The 22226-nt window shown below is 34.9% G+C and overlaps 1 protein-coding gene across 10 annotated transcripts in view; it reads left to right on the top strand.

Annotated features, from left to right (window-relative positions):
• The window catches only part of LOC135835428 (LIM domain only protein 3-like), a 272343-nt gene that overhangs the window by 44484 nt on the left and 205633 nt on the right, over window positions 1-22226 (top strand). For all 10 annotated transcript variants that reach the window (XM_065349667.1, XM_065349670.1, XM_065349673.1 and 7 more), the window contains one exon: window positions 2733-2763. The gene's annotated coding sequence lies outside the window, so the exon portion shown is untranslated. The remainder of the gene's footprint in view (window positions 1-2732; window positions 2764-22226) is intronic.

Here is a 22226-nt window from a genome sequence, read left to right as displayed (position 1 = left end):
CAAAATGGCCGCCATTTTGTAAGTAGGGCCACTTTTTTTTGAGGACAAGGGCTATATGTTCCTTAGAATTCCCCCTTTAAGAAAAAAGTTGTCCCGGAGGATCGAGTGGCGGTGCAATAGATCCTTAAGCGGTCTCCCTGACTAATTTGTATTTTGACCTGAGAAAACTTCTTCCAATAGGAAGGTCAGAAATAATACTTAATAGATATCTACCAAATTTCAGCATTCTAGCTTACGTTAGCTACGTCACATCACTTGAATTAACGCTTTCCTATTCCAACAAAAGTTTCTAAAATTTCAGGAGCAAAAGTTCATTTCTGGATTTTTGGTGAATATTTGAAATTTTGAAAAAGCTTCCAATTCGAAAACAACTGCTTTTAGGAGTTTGCAGCAGTTTTCATATTTCTAGGGAACATTGTTAAAATCTTTTTAAAGGGTTCTTTCGAAGAAGAAAGAAATTACAACAGCTTTCTCTATGGATCGTTTCTAAGATTTCTTTGGCCAGTCAGATGGGTCAATGACCTTAAGAGGTTAAACAGGAAGACAGACTGCCTTGGGAAGTCAGACATACAAGTCAATAGGCTGAAAAACTGGTCTGGATGATCAGACAAGACCAGACCTGATCAGATCAACACAACAGACCTGAGCCAGGCAGGCGTCAGGCTGCAGAAGATTTCAGCATTGATGCTCAGACTCATCGGTCCGGATCAGGCTGAAAAATCTGGGCCGGATGATCATGTATTGTCTGATCGAGCATCAAGTCAACTTGACCAAAAACATATACATGATTTAAAACTTTTTTTTGGCGAGGAGACTTTTACATCCATTTTTCAAAATTTATTGCCTGAAAAAATTAGGCTCCGAAAATTTTAAAATGAATACATAATGATTTGTCTCGCCTTTTCATTTCTCTGATCCATCATTGGGGTCACAAATTCAAGGTAGAAACTTGGATTTTTTAAATTCTGAATTTCCTTTCAAAATTTATCGCCCAACTTCTTCCTTTTCTTTAATGATTCGTAATTGAAATTCAAGGTTCTGCATTATTTCATAATTTCCCAGAAATCCATATTTATGCCAAAATAATTTTCAGACTGGTCATAACTCAAGTTCTCATAAGCTTTTGTACATTTCAAGACTCCCGAAGTAAAAACAGAATCGATTCGGCCAGTTTATCACAATAATGAATCCCTGAGAGTTGAATTCAGAGACAAATTCTGCGGGCTTAGGATCTCCGCAAAAGGCGACCGAATAAGACAACAGACAAAACGACAGAGGAAAACGAAAGAAAGCCGAAAAAACGAAAAAATCCAACGAAATAAGAAGAAAAAATCGCGTAAATCTGTTAACAAATAGAATATAGCGTCGAAGATTAAAAGGAATTATTGAAAACATTTTATTTGTGAAGGAACGGATGGCTAAAAACACTTTACCGAGAAGAAGGAAAAGTTGGACAGAAAGCTTCCAATAAACACAATATTTTTTTGCTTCTTATACCGGAGAGTTTTTGCTTCGCTATGGGACGAAAGTAATAAGCTTTGGAAGCCGGATGCGTATCTACGTTTCCTGTATACCCATAGTCAATTTTGAAAGTTGTAAGCCGAAGCCACAGCTTTATATTTTTTATCAAAAGCTCATAGTCAGAAGCTCAGCTTTATCTTTTGGCTTTCCAAGTTTGATTTTACGTAGCCTCTGCGAGTTTATTGGAACAATTTGTAATATCATTATGTTTGATGTGTGATATTAAAACTAAAGGGGGAAAAATGCATAGCTGAATGAAAAGGAGTATAGAAACCTGTGTGAATTACTCGAGCAATCGAGTGTATCATGAGAATAATAATGAAATAAGGTTACAACGTCATCGTCTATATAGTATGCAAAGGAGTCGAGACAGTCAATGGTGGTTGTGCTATTCAAATAACGAGGATAATGATTACGTTGCTATTTATATACGTATTATGTGTGCTTGAAACAATGTAATGAGGTGGATTGCATGAAGTAGGTACGAGATATAAATATCGAATCAATAACTTAGTTTTATATGCGTTCGATGAATGGAATGAAATGTATCGACGATAATTCGTTCAAGTACAAGAGCTATACGTACTAAAAAATGAATATCCATGGATTCGAGGTTAAGTAGAATTTTTCTCCGCCTGCTGCAAATTGAAATGAAAGAAAGGCATAGTAATTAAAAAAATTTTACCCGAGACACGACGGGAGGCCTTATTTTTTTGCATATTTGTATGCAGAGATTTATTAGATTGGCGAATACAGTATGTTGAAAAATTACTCAGTCGAGCCGACCTATTACAAACGCTATATTATCGTTTAACCCTGTCAAAATGATAAGGGCGGGGGTAGGTGCGGCGATTCACCGTGAAAACAATTACCTCGCACCGAAAGTTGTTCGATTTATATGCACCTAACCCTATAGGTAGGTACTATGTGACCGAAATGAGTAATTACTCGAGTCGCTCGAAACAAATAATATAATTCCCGTTCAATGATAAAAATTTCGAAGAGGAAAAAAACCCGAGATAATTAATAATTGTCTCGGTACGATGGCGGTGGTTTTGTATTGAAATAAGACGCGAAACGATATTAATAATACTTAACAATGTTGCGAAATATTTAATCGTATGTACCGGCTTCTCGGTTTTTATTGATTTTTTTCACCGTGTGTACTTAGCTTACTAATGATTTATATTCGGATATTATTTATGTTTCAGGTTAATAAATGAAAATCGCGATATATTATTGGTAAGTACCGTTTTGAAATTCACTATAGGTAGAGATAAAATTGATGCGATTAGCTGTAAAAAAAAAAGGGACGAGTGGATGGGCAAGGGGGGTTAAAGGGAAAGAAAAATTACTTCGAATAAAGGTATATAATATTCGTAATAACGCGACCATGCGAGTATAAAAATTTCCGTTTTTTCTCTTTGCAAGTTTTGCAATACTAGAAGAACGAACACTCGCCTCGCTCGGACACCCGAAGTGTGCGAGGATATTTTTTTATCATTCCGCTTCAATTTCCCAAAGTATCGCAGCGTTTCCTGATCTTCCAATTTCAACGTCCATTGCCGCCTAAACCTCTCCCTTTCTTTCTTCGCTTTTCCTTCTCTTGTCCTTTTTTTTTTTTCGCACGCAACTTATAGCCAGAGTACCTTTTTCATACCCTCTCTGCTGGCTTTTTTCTCTTTTTCTTTCGCCATTGTAAAATGTAATAACTACACATTCGAAGTTACTAGGATCAATTCTTAATATTAAAAGTTGTTCCTACTTCAGTGAAATATAACGCCAAACTGGCTCTTCCAATCCAATTTTCTATTCAAAATGGATACCGCTTTCCAGCTAACAAATGTATTTCACAGTCATTCTCCCTCGCCTTGCACCTTGCAGAGCCGACCGACGACGATGTGTGGTGCGGTGTAACGTGAAGCATTTTCACCCAAAAGTAGATCAGAATTACGTATATTGGATTTTTACCTTTTTTCCCCTTCTCGCAGTCGTCATCCTTTCCTCTCTGTATAACTATCTCTCTTATACTATATTGTGATGGTGGTTTGCTGCTCTCTTTTTGACGTGGTCGAGCGACCGAGGTAGTTGGAATATGCGTTCGTTGGAAGGTATCGAGAGAAGTTGAAATGAAGACAATTTTTACTCTGGGATATTTTTACGAGGTGGTTGGATGTCTTTTTTCTCTAGTTTTCGAAGGGGGAAAAGTTGATTATGGAAAAATACTAGCAAGGTGTGGACGGTGGCGGCTGTGGATTCCAAATTGGCGAATTCTTTTTGGAGTAAAAAAAGTATCGAAGGGTTTATTTCGGATAGAGGACTTTCAGCTTCGAGGATTCTGTAATAATTAGCTTTTGGGTGGTTTGGCATTGGTAGCTTTATTTTGTCAGGTCTTACATTATCAGATTTTTCATCTTGTCCATGGTTTTGTACACTTAATATGCTTATGAGCGAGAATCAGTTCATTGACCTTGATGGCTCACCCAAATACTTCACACTTCATCAATTAGTTCATTGAAAAAACAAAACAATACTAAGAATTAAACATGTGTTTTTTCCTTATAATAATAATTTTTTTTTTCAACGTGTCCAGATATTCTTTATGATTACCTATTAAAATGTCATCAAATCGGTGACTGGCAATTTGTTTGTCAGCCACAAGTTGAACTCGTTATCATTTACTAATAATTTACGATGTTTGATTCAAGTATAAATGCAAGGAAATCGAAAACGAGGTCAAAGAGAGATAGTGAGAATTATTTGTTTAAATTTTGAATGAATCATAAATTTTTTTCTTTGATTTTCAAAAAAATGGTGATGAAAACTTTGAATTAAAATAAATTTAGAAAAATTGTTTTATCGGAGATAAGGAGGAAAAGGGGGAAGGAAGATTTTAGCAACTTTTCAATTGAATTCTGTTTTCGTACAATTTTTTTTCTCTTCTTAAAATTCTTTGGCACTAAAAAAAAAGAAATCTGATTTTTCCATCAGTGTTTTTTTTATCCCTTGCTCTCGATTTTGCTTTCAAAATTCAAAGCTTCTAAAATTTCAAACAAATCTCAAACTTTTTTCAACGTTTTTTTTTTGTTTTTTTTTTTAATATTTTGAATAAATTTTATAACCCTGCAATATTGAGAAATTTGCTTATCAGGATGCCCATGGATTGGCAAGGACTTTGTGAGGAGAATATAACTTGATGCTTGAGTACCTACAACTTTCATTTCAAGCTTTGTACTTTACAGTTCTTAAAATTGTAAAGAAGCTGTTTTCAAAAACTACTCGTATGATATGAGTACAAATTTGAATATTTGAATATTTTCATATTTCACTAAGTACCTATTAGGATTATTTCTGATATCTATAAGTGAAAAGAAAGTCAGAAAAAATTGTTTATAGAAATGAATACTTGGAAAAATTTCGGAACTTTCTCTAAAAAAAAAGTTGTGGTGAAGGAATAAAAACTGTTGTTCTGAAACAAAAAAACATTATTTTTTGCTTGATAAATTGGTAATTTTCACTAAAAAATCAGTAAATTTTGACAAAAATCAGAAAGTTTTCTGAAAAAATGAGAATGTAAGTAGGTTAGAAAATTCGTAGTTTTTTTTGTAGGAAATTGGTGAGTTTGATTGAAAAATTTACAATTTGCTTTAAAAAATGACTAGGTAACTTTTGCCCAAAAAAATATTTGAATTTTATTTTCACAAAAAAATCAGCATTTATTTTACTGAACAAAAATCTGAAATTTCTATCTAAAAATGAGTAATTTTTTTCAAGTTGATAATTCTTCTCAAAAGTAAACGATTTTCACAAAAAAAAAATTCATCATTTTTTTCTAAAAAAATTAGTGATTTTCATCAACAAAATTGATCATTTATTAAATTGACTAAAAATTGTGAAATTTTTCTATAAGTCAATGAATTAGCTATTTTTACATTGAAACCAGCCAGCAATTTTCATTGAAAAAAAATAATTTATTTTGACATGAAAAATTGTTATTTTCATTTTGAAATGAATTTCAGTAAAATTTTTTGGCAGTATTTTGTTGGGTAAGTAATGTTCACTTTTTTCTAAAAAATTGTTTTTTTTTGCACATAATAATGAATGATTTTTACTGAATAATGAGTCATTATCATTTTAAAAAAATTGGTTATTCTTACCGAAAAATGAGTAATTCTCACTAAAAAAAAATTGGTCGTTCTAACGGAACATAAATAAATCTGGATAATGAATTTATTCTATAGGTAAGTTGATAATTTTCCACCGCAAATCAGAATCAAAAAATATCAGTCAGTTTGACTTGAAAAATGACGATTTTCTCTTCTAAAAAGTGAATAAATTTCCCTAAAAGTTGATGCAACACTAAAATAATTTCCACTTGAAAACTAGCAGTAAAATTTCAACTTGAAAAATGAATAATGCATATTCACTAAAAAGCAGTCGTTGTTGTTGGGTACAAATTGGAATTTTCTACTTGAGAAAGGTCAAAAAAAAAATTTACCTAAAAAAATCTTCAGTTTTCACCAAAAAGAGCAATAATTTTCTCATAAAAGGTAACAGTTGAATTTTCACTGAAAAATTTGTGATTTTTACAAAACATCTGTGAATTTTACAGTAAATAAGAAATTTTTTCGCAAAAAAAATTTCACTAAAAAAATTAGGTAGTGATTTTCAGGTTTTAAATCAACTTTCTTTGAGGAAGTTTCACATTGAAGTGATGGTCTTCTGGAAAAGGGGTGAAGGAAGGGGTTTGTGTCATATGAAATTAATGATCTCAGAAAATGGACTTTTTTAAACGATCAGTTGTAAAAAATGAATCAATTTCAAAAAGTAAAATTTTCCATGCATTTCTTCTCAAAACCTCAGAGATGAAATTAAGATTGCAGAAAGCCTAATGATCTACTATAATGTACGTATTGGCCTAAAAAAATAATATTGTGCTCATATGCAACATTTAAGTTATCTAACCGAATTAAAAATTGTTTTTGAAAATTTTTAAAATTTTTTATAGAAAGAAAATGTTTGAATTTTCTCAGCAAATAGCACAATTTTGCCCAAACATGAGAGTTGAATTACGAAAAACAGATACAATGTACATACCAATGTATGGCTTAGGCAAAAACTCGAAACCCATTTAATCATTTTATTCGCTTTAATTAAGGATAAACGCAAATGAAATCAGCATCGTTAAAGTCCGGCCAGAAGCAAAATCAGCTCAAAATTACGCAATCCAATAAAATTATTTTCGATTCGATGCACTTGGAAATACCAGCGATAAAATGAAATTGAAAACGTATAAAAACTGCATCGAGATCGTGAGCAGGCTACACCGTGAAAAATTTCTTCAACTACCTACGCTAATTATATTGAAAGGGCGATTATGGACGCTTATTATAAAAATGAATCTTACAAATTGAAAATTAGTACCACACGGTAGCTGTTTTTAATTAGGTAGGTTTAGGTACTAGGTATAACATATATCGACTTGGAACCACTTTCACAAAAAATCCGAGTAAATATACATACATACTCTCGAACGAGTATCGAGTATGCGAAATATTGCTCCACTTGAAAAGATGTTACGAATTGAATCCTACTATTTTTGATCAAGAGCTTATCGCCAAACTGCTTCATCTTTCAAGGAGGGGGGGAGGGATAGGGAAGTATTGTCGCCAAAAAAATACTTTTTTTCTGATATCGATATCACTAGTTGGTGACACAACAAGCTAGCAATCTACAAAGTCGTCAAATTATACCTAGGCACTGGAATACGAGTACCTACAGCACGAGCAAGTGGAAATGAACATATAAGATAATCCTCGACGATATGAAAACAGCATTGTCGACTATTTTCAACTTTCGTTTTCATGGCAAAAAATGCTATAAAAGTTGCCAGCACAAAAAGTACATAGGTACACCGACGTATTTTTCTTGTTAGCTTATTTTTATGTATTCGTATCGCTGCCCAAACGACGACCAACACCGCCGACCTATAAATTTTCACTATTGTGTACAATTTTCTCACACATTCTGGTTGGGAAAAATAAGACGACTTCGACTGCTGTACGACGACGTAGTATGCATAAAAGACTACGTGTAATATTTATTCGACAAATTTGATTTTCTCCACTCACGCTTATACGTTACGACTACGACGTCTTGAAAAAATAAACCCGACTCGACGGATTTGTTAGCTCGCGAAAATACACCGACAACACCGGCAAAGGCAAATTTTTCCTAATATTTTTTTTATCGCGTAAAATTTATCGAATATTGAAAAAATAAAAACAATAAACTCGTTATACATCGACGTTGCGAAAAAAAAGAAAATGATAATATATCGCCGAGTAGGTATTATATTATTTCAAAACAATTTATTCGCAGGGCGGTGCCACCGTCGCCACTGTGTATACCCGAGAAAACTGCCTCCAGAGAGAGAAACACGGTGATAGGGAAAAGCTAATAAACGAATTTAAAAATTGGATATCATTATGAGAAAATGAAATTGAACCCAACGCAAACAACAACAATGATACAGCCGATAACAAGATAGAAATCGCGAAACAGACAGGCTTAATAATAAATTGGTTTTAAATTCCCGAAGGATTCGTTTATTCTTAATTGAAGTGGTAAAAAGGATGGCGCGGAGACGGCGTGTAAAGCGGTAATAATAAGCGAACACAGCCACCGAGAACAAAAATCCGGCATCCGCCCTCCCCCCCCCCCGTCACCGCGGTCTGCGGCGAGCGAAAAAAAAACGCCATAAAACCTCCTCGTGTATAAGAAACGATGAGGAAAATACTGCGAAAGATCCAGAAAATGAATGCCATCACTATAAAGGGAGGCAAGAATGAAAAATGAACCAACTTTCCCCACTTAACTTACACAAATACACACAGCCAACTCGGCAAGTCGTCCAAATGAAAAGAAAGTTCCCAAATCTAAAGTGGACAGTCGTTTCGCTGTCTTACGCGACTACGAGAGTAGAGCGAATTTTTCGCAGGGTGTACCCGGCCTTTGGCCTTTTTCGTTCGTCTTGGTGGTGTTTCGCGCACTACGCAGGAAATCAGCTCCTTATATATAATCGAGTCGTCGTATATTCGTGCTTATCGTTGTTTTTCTCTGTTGTCCCTCAGCATACTCGTGTGTACTCGCATGACCATATAGCCAGTCTGTCTCCCTGTATCCCTGCCCTGCCATCTCGTTCGAATTTCTTAGCAGTCATAACATTTCGAGAATACAAATGACAAAACCGCGCCGAAACGTACGTAGATATTGGCCACCAAAATGAAAACTGCTCGTACTTTATTACCATGTCAACTTTGAAATTGTTTTCGCCAACTTTTTCGCATATGTGTCGAATACTTACTTACTCGCTCTCGCTCCGGTATATACAATCTTATTATACTCGTACTTACGAGTTGTATACGTCGCTCGTTCCTTTACCGCGTCTGTAATACTACGTGCATTTGCTCCCTCACACTCTCTGGCTCAGTCGCTCGTGTGTACCTTGCACGAATTCTGTTTCTCTTCCGCGTTCACTTAGGTACGTTGCCCTTGTATAATCAAACGAATCACGTTCGTGTTTCAACCTCACAAACAATGACGTATGTGACTTTTCAATTAACGTTACGCCAAAATTTACAACCACGTTTCTTTCTCTTCCTCCCTCGCTTCTGTATAACTCGAATTTCGCACTCTTTCTTATACTTCGAGGTTTTGGCGAAAATTACCATTGTTTAGCCAGACTACGAGTATGTACGTACTCGAAAGTTTTTGATTTTCCTGCTTGTTCTTTTGCTGCTTATATTTAGTTGTTGCTCCTCCTACGGTTCTGTTTTCGAGATCCTTTTGTAGAGAGACACTTTTTGATTGAACCTGTGCTTTCATTATAGAGTGAACTTATCTCCTGAATTTTTCAACCAACATGGAAAGTTCAGATCAGACGAAGAGGAGTCGGAAGAGACTCCATAAAACACCATCAACAGTGATTTCAGCCCCTGAAATTCATTTCTCGATTTTTGGAGGATTTTTAAAAATTTCATTTTTTGGCACATTTCCTATGTAAAAAAAATTAAAACATTCAAATTAATGTTAAAGGCAGAAATTCAGTAAAAACCGTCGACCATATATAATGGACAAATAATTCAACGTTGAAAATGAGGCAAAATATGACGGCTAGATTTTGGATGCAGAATCCAGAAAACCTTCTGCTCATGCGCCAAACATGATGTTTATAGTGTCCTGATAGGTCAGGCGCTGGTGGAGAGAGAGAGACGATTCAACGTTGCAGTTCCTACACAGTCGATGTCAAACGTAACACTAGTAAACTGGCGCATGTGCAGAACATTTCCTGGAATCTGCTTCCAAAATGTGGCCATCATCATGTACCCCAATTTGAAATATTCGTCCATTATATACGGTCGATGGTAAAAACCCATATCTCCAACCATCTTTTTATATGCCCCACAATTTTTATTTTTTTCTAAAACTGGAGAATCCAAAAATCTGCTGAAGGCTCATCTGAAACAGCTCAAAACCATTGTTACATACAAGTAGACATCGGTATGTCTGATGTTTCCTATCGCTCATCAATCAGCAGTAGATGAGCTGCTATATGCTCCCAGAGATACATGCCTCGACGTCACGCAGTTGGCATCTCATTGAGATCTCTGAAGAATTTTACCACTGAAGACATCAGCTGTCTGAAATGCAAATCAAAGACAGCTCAAATGTTCCTGCTATGCTGATTTTGCCGGATGTCTGAGTACATTTCAATCAACAACTGGTGTATACACATCAAAAATGCTGATGCGGCGATATTGTGGATAAATGTAAGGTGCACTGGGGCAAGTCAGAATGATTTTTCGCAATTTCAACTTTGACCAGCTGTTACTCCCCTTCTAATGAACCAATATGGATCAAATTTATTATGTAGGTTCCCATAAGGGTTCTTAACCTATGGTGAAAATTTGAGCGCGATTGACACAGTAGCTTTCGCTGAGTGGAATAAAATATAAACTGTTCTGACTTACCCCAATTGGGGGAAGTCAGAACAGGCTAAACTTTGCAGAGGTGTTGATCACAAATGGAGCGTCCTAGAAAAATTGCACAGAAACAAAGTTGTAGAGAATTTAATTCTCTTTGAGATTACTTTCATCAGATTTTCACTAGGACGCACAGTTCGTCCGCTATATGCAAAAAACTAAAAAAAAATAGAAAGTCTGTATTTTAGAACAAATTCAAAACCAGTTTAAAACAACAACAAAATACAATTGAATCAAAGACATCTAAAATGAAACTGAATCGCGAAAATTTTTATGCCGTGATGAAGTAGGGGTAGTACCCTCAAGTCACCTTTAGTGGCACTTTGCCAGATATAAACCTCTATGCGCTAGAGCAAGTTTTCTAACTTACCCCGAATTCCAACTTCCCCCGGTGCACCTTAGCTGATTCGAGTTGCTGATCCGAGCTGATTGCCGCTAACAAAGCATCTTCAACATTGACCAAATTCGAGAAAACATGATTGACGTTCTCCAAGTATGGAAAAAGATTATGCTCTTAAGATAGTCATAGCATTTTACGTATGTGTTACTTACTGCGCATGGCAGGTTGGTGTCGTTACGTGGTGGAGCAACCAATGGGGTGCAACGTTGCACAATGTGAACATGATTTGATGCGTGCACACTCTGCGCACTACATAAAACTTACATAAAATGCTAAGACTATCTTAAGAGCATAATCTATTTCTATACTTATGTTTGAACCAAAGCGTTTTTTTCAGTAATTATTTATTATGGCGCTTTTACTGGTAATTCTTCAAACTATCGAGATACATTGTATTTGAGAAGTCAACAAACATCGAAGATGACTTTGTAATATTTTTATACTCAATCTCCGTTATTCTAATTCGAATATCACATTTTTTGGTTCGCATTATTATGGCAATTTTCTACCGTTTTTATTTTGTGTACATATTTCTGTTTTTGTAAATATGTTTGAATACTTAGATTTTTTATTTCAAAGTGCGCATCATATTTTATTATCTTCCAATGAATAGAGGCTCTCAATCATTCTCATTCAAAATTCTCTTGTTCAAAATTGTAACCCCTCCCCCTCTTCTCGATTCCGTTCTTGACTTTTCTACCAGAAATGGGCGTTAGAAATTTCAAAAGTTCGCTAAAAATTAAGAAATGGATTTCAGCAGTGGTTCAAATCTTTTTCTTAATTATTCTTCATTCAAAATGGAATGTATTCCTACTTTTGGGCTAGACATCAAGTTTACATGCTAAAATAATGTACTTAGTCTTTGTTTTACTTTTTTTTTGGAAGGGAGGGAAAGGAAGAGTTGAGTGGTCCCATGGTATTTTTTTTTTTGAAATTGGACAGATGGTTTGACACTTTGACTTTCAAAGTGTCTCTAAAATCAGCTGATAGAAAACCTAGTCAGTACACTTTCATAGCTTGTGGTAGTTGAAAAATTTGATTTTCTGCAATTTTTCTCTCGAAATTTGTTTGTAGGACCCTGTTACTTTGGCTCAGGAAATCAACCAGACACGGTAGTCGTGATAGAAAATTTTCATTCTTTCTACCCAATATGAAATCAGAATTCCAATGAAAACTGCATAAAAAATTTGAAATGTTGACCACTTTCTCTCCATGTGGCTCTTCCTCCCACTCTTCCTCCCTCTGTAGGGCTCAATTCGGTGTTTATAAAGAAATCCAGCATTAAAAACGGATTCAGCGACCTTTGACTTCCCTATCAAAAAGAAAATTTCAAATTTTGAAAATAATTATAATATGTACATTTTTTTTGAGGATGAATTTGAAGTCTAGAGCAAAACTCCTCATTGAAAATGGATTCAGTGACTTCGAAAAATTTCAAGTTCACGATCCTTTGCGAGTTTTCATCGTACATACAAATTCGGAGTTGTGGTACTTCCATCTCTTCGATATATTTTGAATTTTTGGAAAAAGAGGTATACCTACAGTACCTACGCCTATATTAAAAATCAAAATTTCTGCAGCTAATCACAATTTTAGCTACCCTGATCAACTTATTTGAAGAATTTTTGAAATTTAGTAAAACCAGTGATGTTATAAAGATTTTTTTTTTCGTTTCAGAAATGTCAAAATTTTTAGTTTTGGTATTTTTTTGTTACATTAATTTCATTTTTTCGCTATTATACTTTTTTCTGTTTCGTTTTCGTTAAACTTTTATATTGTTGCTATTAAAATTCATCGTTTAATTATTTTTGAAAAATTTCCAAAATTTTGAAACTGCCTGAACCTTTGTGGAAAAATCAAAATTTGATAAAATCAAGGTAGAAAGCTGAAATTTTGTTCATAGGTAGGTACATACTTTATTTCTGACCTTTCAGAGCCGAGTTATGGTGGTTTTGAGCCCTTTTGAGCATTCAGCATAAGTATTTGAGGGGCTTCATGGAAAAGGGGCCTTAGTCAATTTTTTTTCACTGATTTTTACGTTCAAGTGGACTTGAAAAATTTTTCTACAAGCAAACATTTTCCAATTTGTTTTTTTTTTTCATGGAATTACACTTCAATATCACTGACTATGGTGAAATTGATAAAAAAAAATTTAATTCATTCAAAATTGTAAAAGAAGAAAAAAACAAAAAAAATGACCAAGGCGCGCCCCTTTTCCATGGAACTCCTCATTTTTATACCCTCCTGTAGGAATCTATTTAAGAGATCAAATATTAGACGACATATCCTAACTCAATTTTATTACTTAAGGTTTAATCTTTCTCATAGAAAATTGGCCAAACTTCGAAAAATTTTGATGAAATTACCTCATTTTATTGTTTATTTCGTCCTAAAAAAACAACCAAAATTACCTAGTTTTTTTGGTCGAATTTTGAAAACAAAAAAAAACTAAAATATTTGAGATGATCAGATCAAATCAAACTGCAAGCTCGCGAAAGAAATTACTCGTACATGATTCGCCATTTCCAATTGATCTGGAGCCTCCAGTAAAATTTCATGGGTTCGCCCTTCTTTCATTTTCGCTTGATTTCGAAGTAGGTACCCCACCTAGCTACTGGACCTAAAAATCCACGATTCTTACTAATTCCTGTCTGGTACTTGAATCGTGACTTTCTGACTAAATTCATTTTAGAAAAATGTTTAAAATACCTACTGAAATAACAGCGATGAAAACAACTATGTATTTCTCAAATTTCACATTTCATATCTACTTATTTTGAGTGGGAGGAGAGGGCTGTCAAGAAGTTCCTTTGTTGGTTGACTTTAATTTGAAATTCTCACGTATGAGTTCATTGTTTTCATGGCACCTATTCAACTGTTGATTAATTATTGGGTCTTATAATACTTTAGTTTCTGGGAAAATGGTACTCTGCACTTTGCCCTGGTACTACAATCGTGTTTCAAATTTATTGAACTTAGCGTAGGTAAAGAAGAAAGTACGCACTATTATCACAACGCTGTAGTGATACGACATGTCAACAGCTCCTGTACTAATAAAATAATTTACTTACTTTATATCCAGCATTGTCGACAACACCGCTGGTAGTTGGTATTGATGGCGATTATACCAACTTACCAACATTGTAAATTTTTTACCTATCTACGTAGGTAGGTAACATACAAGCTGTGAAATTAATTTGGCAAAATGGCAAATGAACGAAACGTACGTAGGTAATTATCTTGAAAAATGTTATCGTACTCGATGACAAGCGAAATATACTCATTGTCAGTAGGCTACCTGTTCTTATGGGACCTGCAGTACTTGAATATGGTATTTATAGGTAAACGTTCGAGTCGACGGACTTATGGTTAGTTATGCAGATAGGGGAATGCGGTGTTGTATGCGAACGACGATAGGAACGATGATGATGATGTGTCTCTGTCTATATGCTGCAGCAGTCGTCGAACGTATAGAATGTACTCGTATGTAATACACATTTGTAGCTCTGTACATTTTCAGCCAAAATACATTGTTAGTCTACTCACGTTTATAATAATGTGACAGAGCGAATACGATTTATGCTGTTTTACTCCTCCGCTATGCCATCCTTGTGGCTTCATCATGCTCCTCTTGGTCATGTGTTTCTCTGTGTGTATTGCTGTGACAAAAGCTCAACCACCTATCTGTGCAGTAGTTTACTTATTACGATAACAATTTATTCATAACCTATAACGTTGCGAAGCGATAAGCGTAAGCACGCTGGAGTATAATTCGTATACAAATTCGTAGAAAAGTTTTTATCGAATCTCGTCAAAGTATTCGACTCACGTAAACCTCATTCGAATATGAATTCGGCAGTTAGTCGGTAGCGTTTTTATTTTCACCATGTGTAGGTATATCTGAGGATGGGGAATATGGCAACGCAGCAGGGTGGTTTTTCCCCAACAACGCAGAAATAGAAGAATTTTCCCATCTTGGTGCCTTATCATCTGTAGTAGCGTAGGTAAAGGAAAACTTTAGATAAAAAAATTGGCCACAGGGTGTGGGAAAAATTTGTACCTATAGATAGTATAGGTTGGCTATCTTTGCGTTGGATACATTCGAAAATATTCGGTATCAGTTTCGATTAAATTTAACGTCGATTTTATTATACCGTAGGAAAAAAAAAGTGTAAAAATTGGAAGAAAAAGGGTACCAGCGATGTATTTAATATTCCGAGACATGCTCGTTTTTATACGATAGATAGAATATAAGGAAGAGTCCACGGTCTACACGTATGTGTAGAAGTTGTGCAGCTTTCGGGTCGGATGGCGTTGGCGAAATAAAACAAATCTGCTGCGGATTGTCGATCGAATGCGATATTTTATCTCGCAGTTATAATGTTGCGGGCGGATAAAATATATCACTAGTAGAATATAGGTAGGTACGAGTAAAGGAAAAGTAAATCTGACGCAAAAAGCGTATTTTCTCAGCAAAAAAATGTATTTGAGCCAATGATGTGGAGGTGTGTGCGACGCGACGTATTATTATCAAATAGAAAAAAAATATTTATTCGAGGTTTTCGCCACGTTGCGTTGCGTTGTATATTAGGCGAAAAAGGAGGGAGTGTTTCGATAGTACGTGATCGAAAATCTGAGAAAATTTTCTTCGCAATTGTGATGAGATTTTGGCTGCTAATGCTGTCGCTGCTTTTGGTGAAAATCGAGTTGGAAATAAATTACTTTTGGCGCAGGATACACGCATTTCGCACTAAGAGGAGAACATATATGAAGGTTGCACAAGTTGCAATTTTGTCTCGAATGTTTTGGAAACGGTCGCGCGTATAGATTAAAAATTCCAACCATGTTTTCTGCGATGCTGTTCTATACAAAATAAGTACATAACATATGAGAATGCTGCCAGACTAGAGGAGGTTTAGTATAATGAAAAATACTCGTATATACGGAGATTTTCTTGACACAAAGCAAATAATGTGGTGGCTGATATTGAGTTTCATTATCTATTCGATCGATTAAAGTTTGCGCGAGTCTCCGGAGAGGCCAAAAAGCAAGGTGGTGAGGTGAGTAGAGGTACGCGTGTTTCGTATACAACGTATGCTATACACTGTGCTGCGAACAGATTTTTTTGACTTGCTGGCACAATGAGTCAAGTACAGAGATGTGTAGTTCCCAACTTCTCAGGCGAAATGCTCTTTTATGAGATTAAAACCAACCCCCTCTTCTTCCCGAAACGATTATAAGGGCCTCGAGTTGTTTTTAAGCAGTTCTGGTGACTTGATGGGGTGAAACTGGGTTGAAATTGTGATTTCCAGCTTGTGACTTCAGAATTTTTCAAAATGATTTTTCCAGTCCTTCTGGAGGACGGAGGGTGGAGGTTCAAGAATAGAGTGCATGCACACCAAGTTTCCTACTGTCTGGCTCCATTGGATGAACTTTTGAATTTTTTTTTGCTTTTGTCTGAAGTTAAATTTTTTAATTTCCTCAAACTTCGAAAATTGAATTTATTTCATGCTTGACATTTTTCTGTCGATGAGAATATCCCCTTGTTGGGATTTTGAAATTTGTTATTTCTCCCTCCCCCTCCAATTAGGTATATGTACATATATTGGACGTGGCTCAACTCGAAGGTTTAGAAAATCTTACGTCGTTGTGAGCCTTTTTGGTACTCTATGAGAGTCAATGTAATTTTCAAGGTTTTCAAAATTACCACGTAAGTTACGTTGACACATAAATTTTTATTTTTTCATGTTTTTTTATGGGCCAGATGGAGTGATTATAGCCGGGTAAAAAAAGGAATTTGATCTCATTCTCAGATTTTGAAATTAACCAACAGAAGTTGTTCCTTAAAGCCCAAACCCTCTGCGATGAAATTTTTAGATTGACAAATCACTTCTAACCCCTTCAAATAAGGTGAAATTGCAATTTCAGTTAAAAATGTTCAACTTGGCAATTTTCATTCGATTTTTTTCGAACTTGCAGGGATGTTAGACACTACTAAGGTCTATTTTTGGAAATTCTGAAATTTTTTCAAATTATATCTTTTGAGCAAAACACACAATTTCAGATTTTATACGGGACTTTTGATCATTTTTTTCAGGGATGCAATTATGAAAAAAATATACATATTTTTCAGCATTTTTTATATTACGAATTTCGAGTTAATATTAGTTTAGACGTGAATTTTGACCACTTGGGTGACTGAAGGGGGAATTCAGGGATTCCCAAATTCGTGAATTCAATTTCTTTAATGAAATAAAATTATTAAACATAGAAAAAATTGATAAATTTGATCCAAATCCGGATTGATGGGGAACAACTTTTGCTAGTTAGTTTCAAAATCCAAGGATGAGGCCGAATCATCTGTTTTATCCGGCTCTGCTCTTTGAAAATTAGTTTGTTGAAAAAAGAAGCCCAGTTTTCAGATTTTAAATTTTCAATCATGTTAATTTCATCTTTCTATCTATTTATTTTAAAAGTTGGCAAATGGATTTCCTTCTAGTTCAAAAGAAGCTGTAAGTAAAGTTCACGAATTAATTTTAAAAATAGTGATTGGAGATTCGGATTTTCTAGTTTGAAAAAAAAATAATTGAATTTGTGATCATGAAACTTGACGAAGATTCCTCAACAGAAATTGTACAATTAATTTTTTTCTTTTTTTTAGGGTATAGCACAACTTTTGAATAGGTCCAAAATTGTATCATTTTTGAGAGTGACCAAAAACTCCTGGAGGGGTGAAAAAAATCCGAAAATGGTGCTCTTTCTTCCAAGTGGATATAATATGGGGTCATTCCGAGTCAATTTGACCAAAAAAATGCGATTTTGAAAGTCATGTCATTTTGATTTCGCTATTTTTTTTTTACAATGTTTACCCACCCAATAAGTAAGAGACCCGAAATCAGTTTGGACACATGAGATAGTATATTTTTGGTGACGCTGAACACGAATATGACGTCAGATTTTTTTATTGGACCACATATGTAGAAATCATTACCTATTTGTTGGACTTTTACCTATTTGGGAAGGTTCTGGGGACCATGGGTGAGATCAATTTGAAAAACTATGGCTATATTCGTATTCAAGCGTTATTGAAAACATACTATTTCATGTGTCACACGAATGAAACCATTTTTTTGACTTTTACCCCCTTTGGGAAGGTACTGGGGGCCACGGATGAAGCCCAATCAAAAATCTGACGTCATATTCGTGTTCAGCGTCACCAAAAACATACAATTCGATGTATCACATACCACAGATTTTTTTTTGAAAGTTTTGCCAAAATTTGGTAGAGGGGGTGCTCCCCCTCAATTACAAGATCCAATCTTGAAAATTAAATATTTTGAAAAAACATCAAAAGTACATCTATGGAAATTTGTTCAGGGTTTTAAATGGTGGCTCCCACTAACAGCGTCATTTTGAAATTTGAATTTTCAATTTGAAAGTTCAACTTTCAACTTTTGAAAATTTCAAAATACTTAAAAAGTTTAAAATGCAATGCCCTTTCGAACTGTGAAATCAGTTTTGATCAAAGTATCATAGGTTTGGAGGCATGCGCTGCTGAAGTTGAGTACTTCGAGACAATGTGAAAATAATTGAAGCCCCCACCCACCCCCTGAGGGGTCTGGAACTAAACTGATTGCGGGTTTCTCGCTTATTGGGTGCGTAGACTTTGTAAAAAAAAATTGAGTGAAATCAAAGGGCATGACTCGAAAACGTTGGTCGAATTGAGGTGGAATGAGACCCATGGTCAATTGTTGCCAGAAAACTTTTTTCCCCCAATTTTCAGTGTAATTTACAAAATTTGAAACTCCGCTAGAAAAAAAATGACATTCTCAGGGGTGAAAAATTTTTCCTGAAGTTTTTTAAGTTTGCCCCCCCCCCTTATAAAATTTTATCGAATACCACCTCCAGTGTTCCAAAAATAGTCAAAGATTGTCCACTCACGTAAATATGTAGTTTCATTTTCACTTTTTCTTTTTGATGTAATCATTGATAGGTAATTTTGAACTTCGATTTTTTCCATCAAATTGAGTCGAATCCTCGGTGTTGCACTTTTATAAGCTTATGAAATTTCATCTTCACAAAACGCATCTACTTCACCGCAACCATCTTTATTGGAGATTTTTCCAGCGCGAAAAACTTCTCAACCTACACCATTTTCGAGTATCCTACACGGTAACGTAACGTGTGTTACATAGAATAAGATACTAGACAGGAAATTGTTATCTGGAGCGTATTTTTTTTTCTTGCTCGACGATAATGTATATGATAGTATGATTTGAATGACAAATTGGATATTTGCTATTTTATTAGATTTTTTTCATATCATTTGGCTGTTTTGCTTTTCGTGCTTATTTTTTCGTTCTTACCATTTCGTCGTATAGACGACGACTACGACTACGACGACGTCAAGTTGTTCATATTTTGTTATATTATAGATTTGCGGCGCGGTTTTCATTTCTCCTCGTCTTTAGTTGGTTGGATGGGCCATGAAGTGTATACCAAAAAAAAAAGAGAGAAAAGAACAGTATATACGATACCGAAATGCTCTCAATATCGAATATGAATTTTTACCGTTCAATGCGACATAAAACGATAATAATAAATATGAAATGAATTACCGCGACGTTTTCTTGTATTTTTATAATAAAACGGCTATCTGCCCGGAATACTAAATCAGGCTTCATAAGGTATTTTGCATTTTCTTTCTCGTTCTTGCTTTTTCAGTCTATACTCGAATTCGTTTCCTTATGTAGTATTACAGTAGTTGTGAAAATATGAAAAAATTTTATTATGGTAGATACGTTTTTACGTAGGTACGAGATGGTAGGTAGGTATAGGTACCTATCTACTCGTATATATACTTACAATTGGTATAGAATTAATCTTTCGTATCTTTGTACCCTGTCTGTACGTATATTGGAGAGAAAATTGCAGCACATGGGTACCCTGGTAGCGTAATTTCGATACTTGTATACGATCACTTTCGGGTTTTCGAACCGAATAAAGATGAACTGGTCCTATTAGGTGATCCAAACTTGAATGATGTATAAACAGTAGCAATGTATGTAGTTGGTCATATGGTGAACAGGAACACTCCCTGTTTTGTGAATAATCTCGATCTCGCGGTGTGTGGTTCTATTGTGTTAGGTGGAGGAAAATAAAACACAGTCAGAACAGGGTTAGGCAGTAGATCGGAAACATGGTGTGACAGGTTGGTGAGTTTTTTTTACACGTGTATCACAGACCATGCCACTAATTCGAGCTGGTTGAGTTGATGTTGAATTTACCTATTTACGAGATAGATCTACTTATGTATGTGTATGGTAATGCATATTATTACCTACTATACAGCTACATATGATGAGGCGCGAATTAAAAAATCGTAAAATCCTCTCGAATCGATACAACGATATCGTGTAACCGGAGTGTTTTCAGAGCAGCAGGGCAACATGACGAAACGAATATGTATATTGTATATGCTGTATACTACGTGTAGTAAAACCGATACGATGGAATATACTTACTATTTTGAAAGTCATTCCATTAGTTAAAATGTATCCTAAATGGCGCAGCGGCGTCGAATTCTAAATGGTCTTTTGTATTCGTATGCGGAAGGCGCGCATCTATCTCGTAATTCAGATCGCTTAAGAGACACATTATTCAAGTACTTATAAAATTCTTTCCACCATTAGAAATGGGAAAAACACTAAAACTGTGAAAGGAATTCGATGTCGAGAACTTTTTTTTCCTACTTTGAGATGTACGAGAACGATGGTGTATTGGGATATATAGGATTTTTCATTTTGAAGGGGGCAGTGGGAGGAGGGTGATGGAAATGTGTAGGTCTAGTTAGCGGGGTGTGATTTAGGTAGGGCTATGGTTAATGACTGTGAGGAAATTTATAGATCATCTACCCTCCTCATCGCTAGGGAGGATAAAAAGTACATTTTAAATTTTGACCAAATGTACTAATTTGTGAGGTATTTTTCTTCAAGTTGAAATCCCATAATGAGGTGTCCACCTGGCAAGTCATCAAAGTCATCCTTTTGGCCAAAAATTGGACACAATTACTAAAAATTAATTAAATATTATCAAAATTGAATGATAATTTGTCAAAAATGCAGAAATTATTACCAATAAAGAATAATATTGTTGAATTGACCTTCCAGTCACTGAAAATTGCTATACTTACTTAAATTGGTGAAAAATTAGCTTTATGCAAAAAAAATGAGCAAAATTCTGTACTTCAGAGCAAAAAGGATAGAAGTCCATTTTTTTTGGATTTTGAGATTTTTACATCATTGGTAAGCTCTTGAAAATCGCTTTCTAATTATGTGAAAATCGCAAAATTGAAAAAAAATGGACTTCCATCCTTTTTGCTCTGGATGTATAGAATTGAGGAAAAAGATTCAACAAAAACTGTGAAATTATTATGAAAGTAACTCGAAAGTTACACCAAAAATTGATAGAATTCCAAAGATAGTGGTGACATCAACTCTGAAAATGAGAAAAATCTCAACGTGATGGAATTTTTTCATTTGAAACTTACAAAATTAAAAAAAAAGTTGTCCAAAATTGAAAATTTGGTTATCCAAAAGTAGGTAATCAAAATATTTTTTCTTTGATTTAGCAGACAACTTGCGTAAAAAAATTTTAGAACTGCAATTCCAAGGGAGAAGGATCTGGGTTCCCTAAATAAGTTCAACAAGCAGATGAGTCATGTGCTTTATTTATCTTATTTTTTTTCAAAATTATTTATTTATGGAACTGATTCAAAAATCAACAACCTAAAATTATCAAAGCTATTTACAATACTATTTGAAAATTTTATTTAATTTACAGTCATTTGAGTAGTGCACTTGGAGGCTGATAAGGTCCAACTTGTGGAGCCTGCGCAGCCTCCTTGTGTCATCACTTTGGTCTAAAAGTATCACAGCCTCACAATTCGGGTGTTTATGGAGCCAGTTCATGTATGCGTTTGCTTTTTGGTGAATAACTATGTCTACTGGTTCAAGCCGGAGGTCACTTCAAAGTTGCTCATTTGAGACAAACCAAGGAGCCTTAGTTATGGCTCTCATGAACTTATTTTGGAAACTCTCGATGACAAAGTGATTTAACTTTTTCGTGATCCCCTAAATTTCACATCCATATATGACCACACAGGGAGAAATATGGTTTTGTAAATTAGCCTCTTGTTGGCTACGCTCAATTTTGAATGGCTTCCAATTAACCATTGAAATTTTCGAAATTGTAAGTTCATA

Source organism: Planococcus citri, chromosome 2 (genome assembly GCF_950023065.1).
Source record: "Planococcus citri chromosome 2, ihPlaCitr1.1, whole genome shotgun sequence".
NCBI lineage: Eukaryota > Metazoa > Arthropoda > Insecta > Hemiptera > Pseudococcidae > Planococcus > Planococcus citri.
The sequence above is the reverse complement of the archived record's forward strand: the minus strand, read 5'-3'. Positions and strand labels throughout refer to the sequence as shown.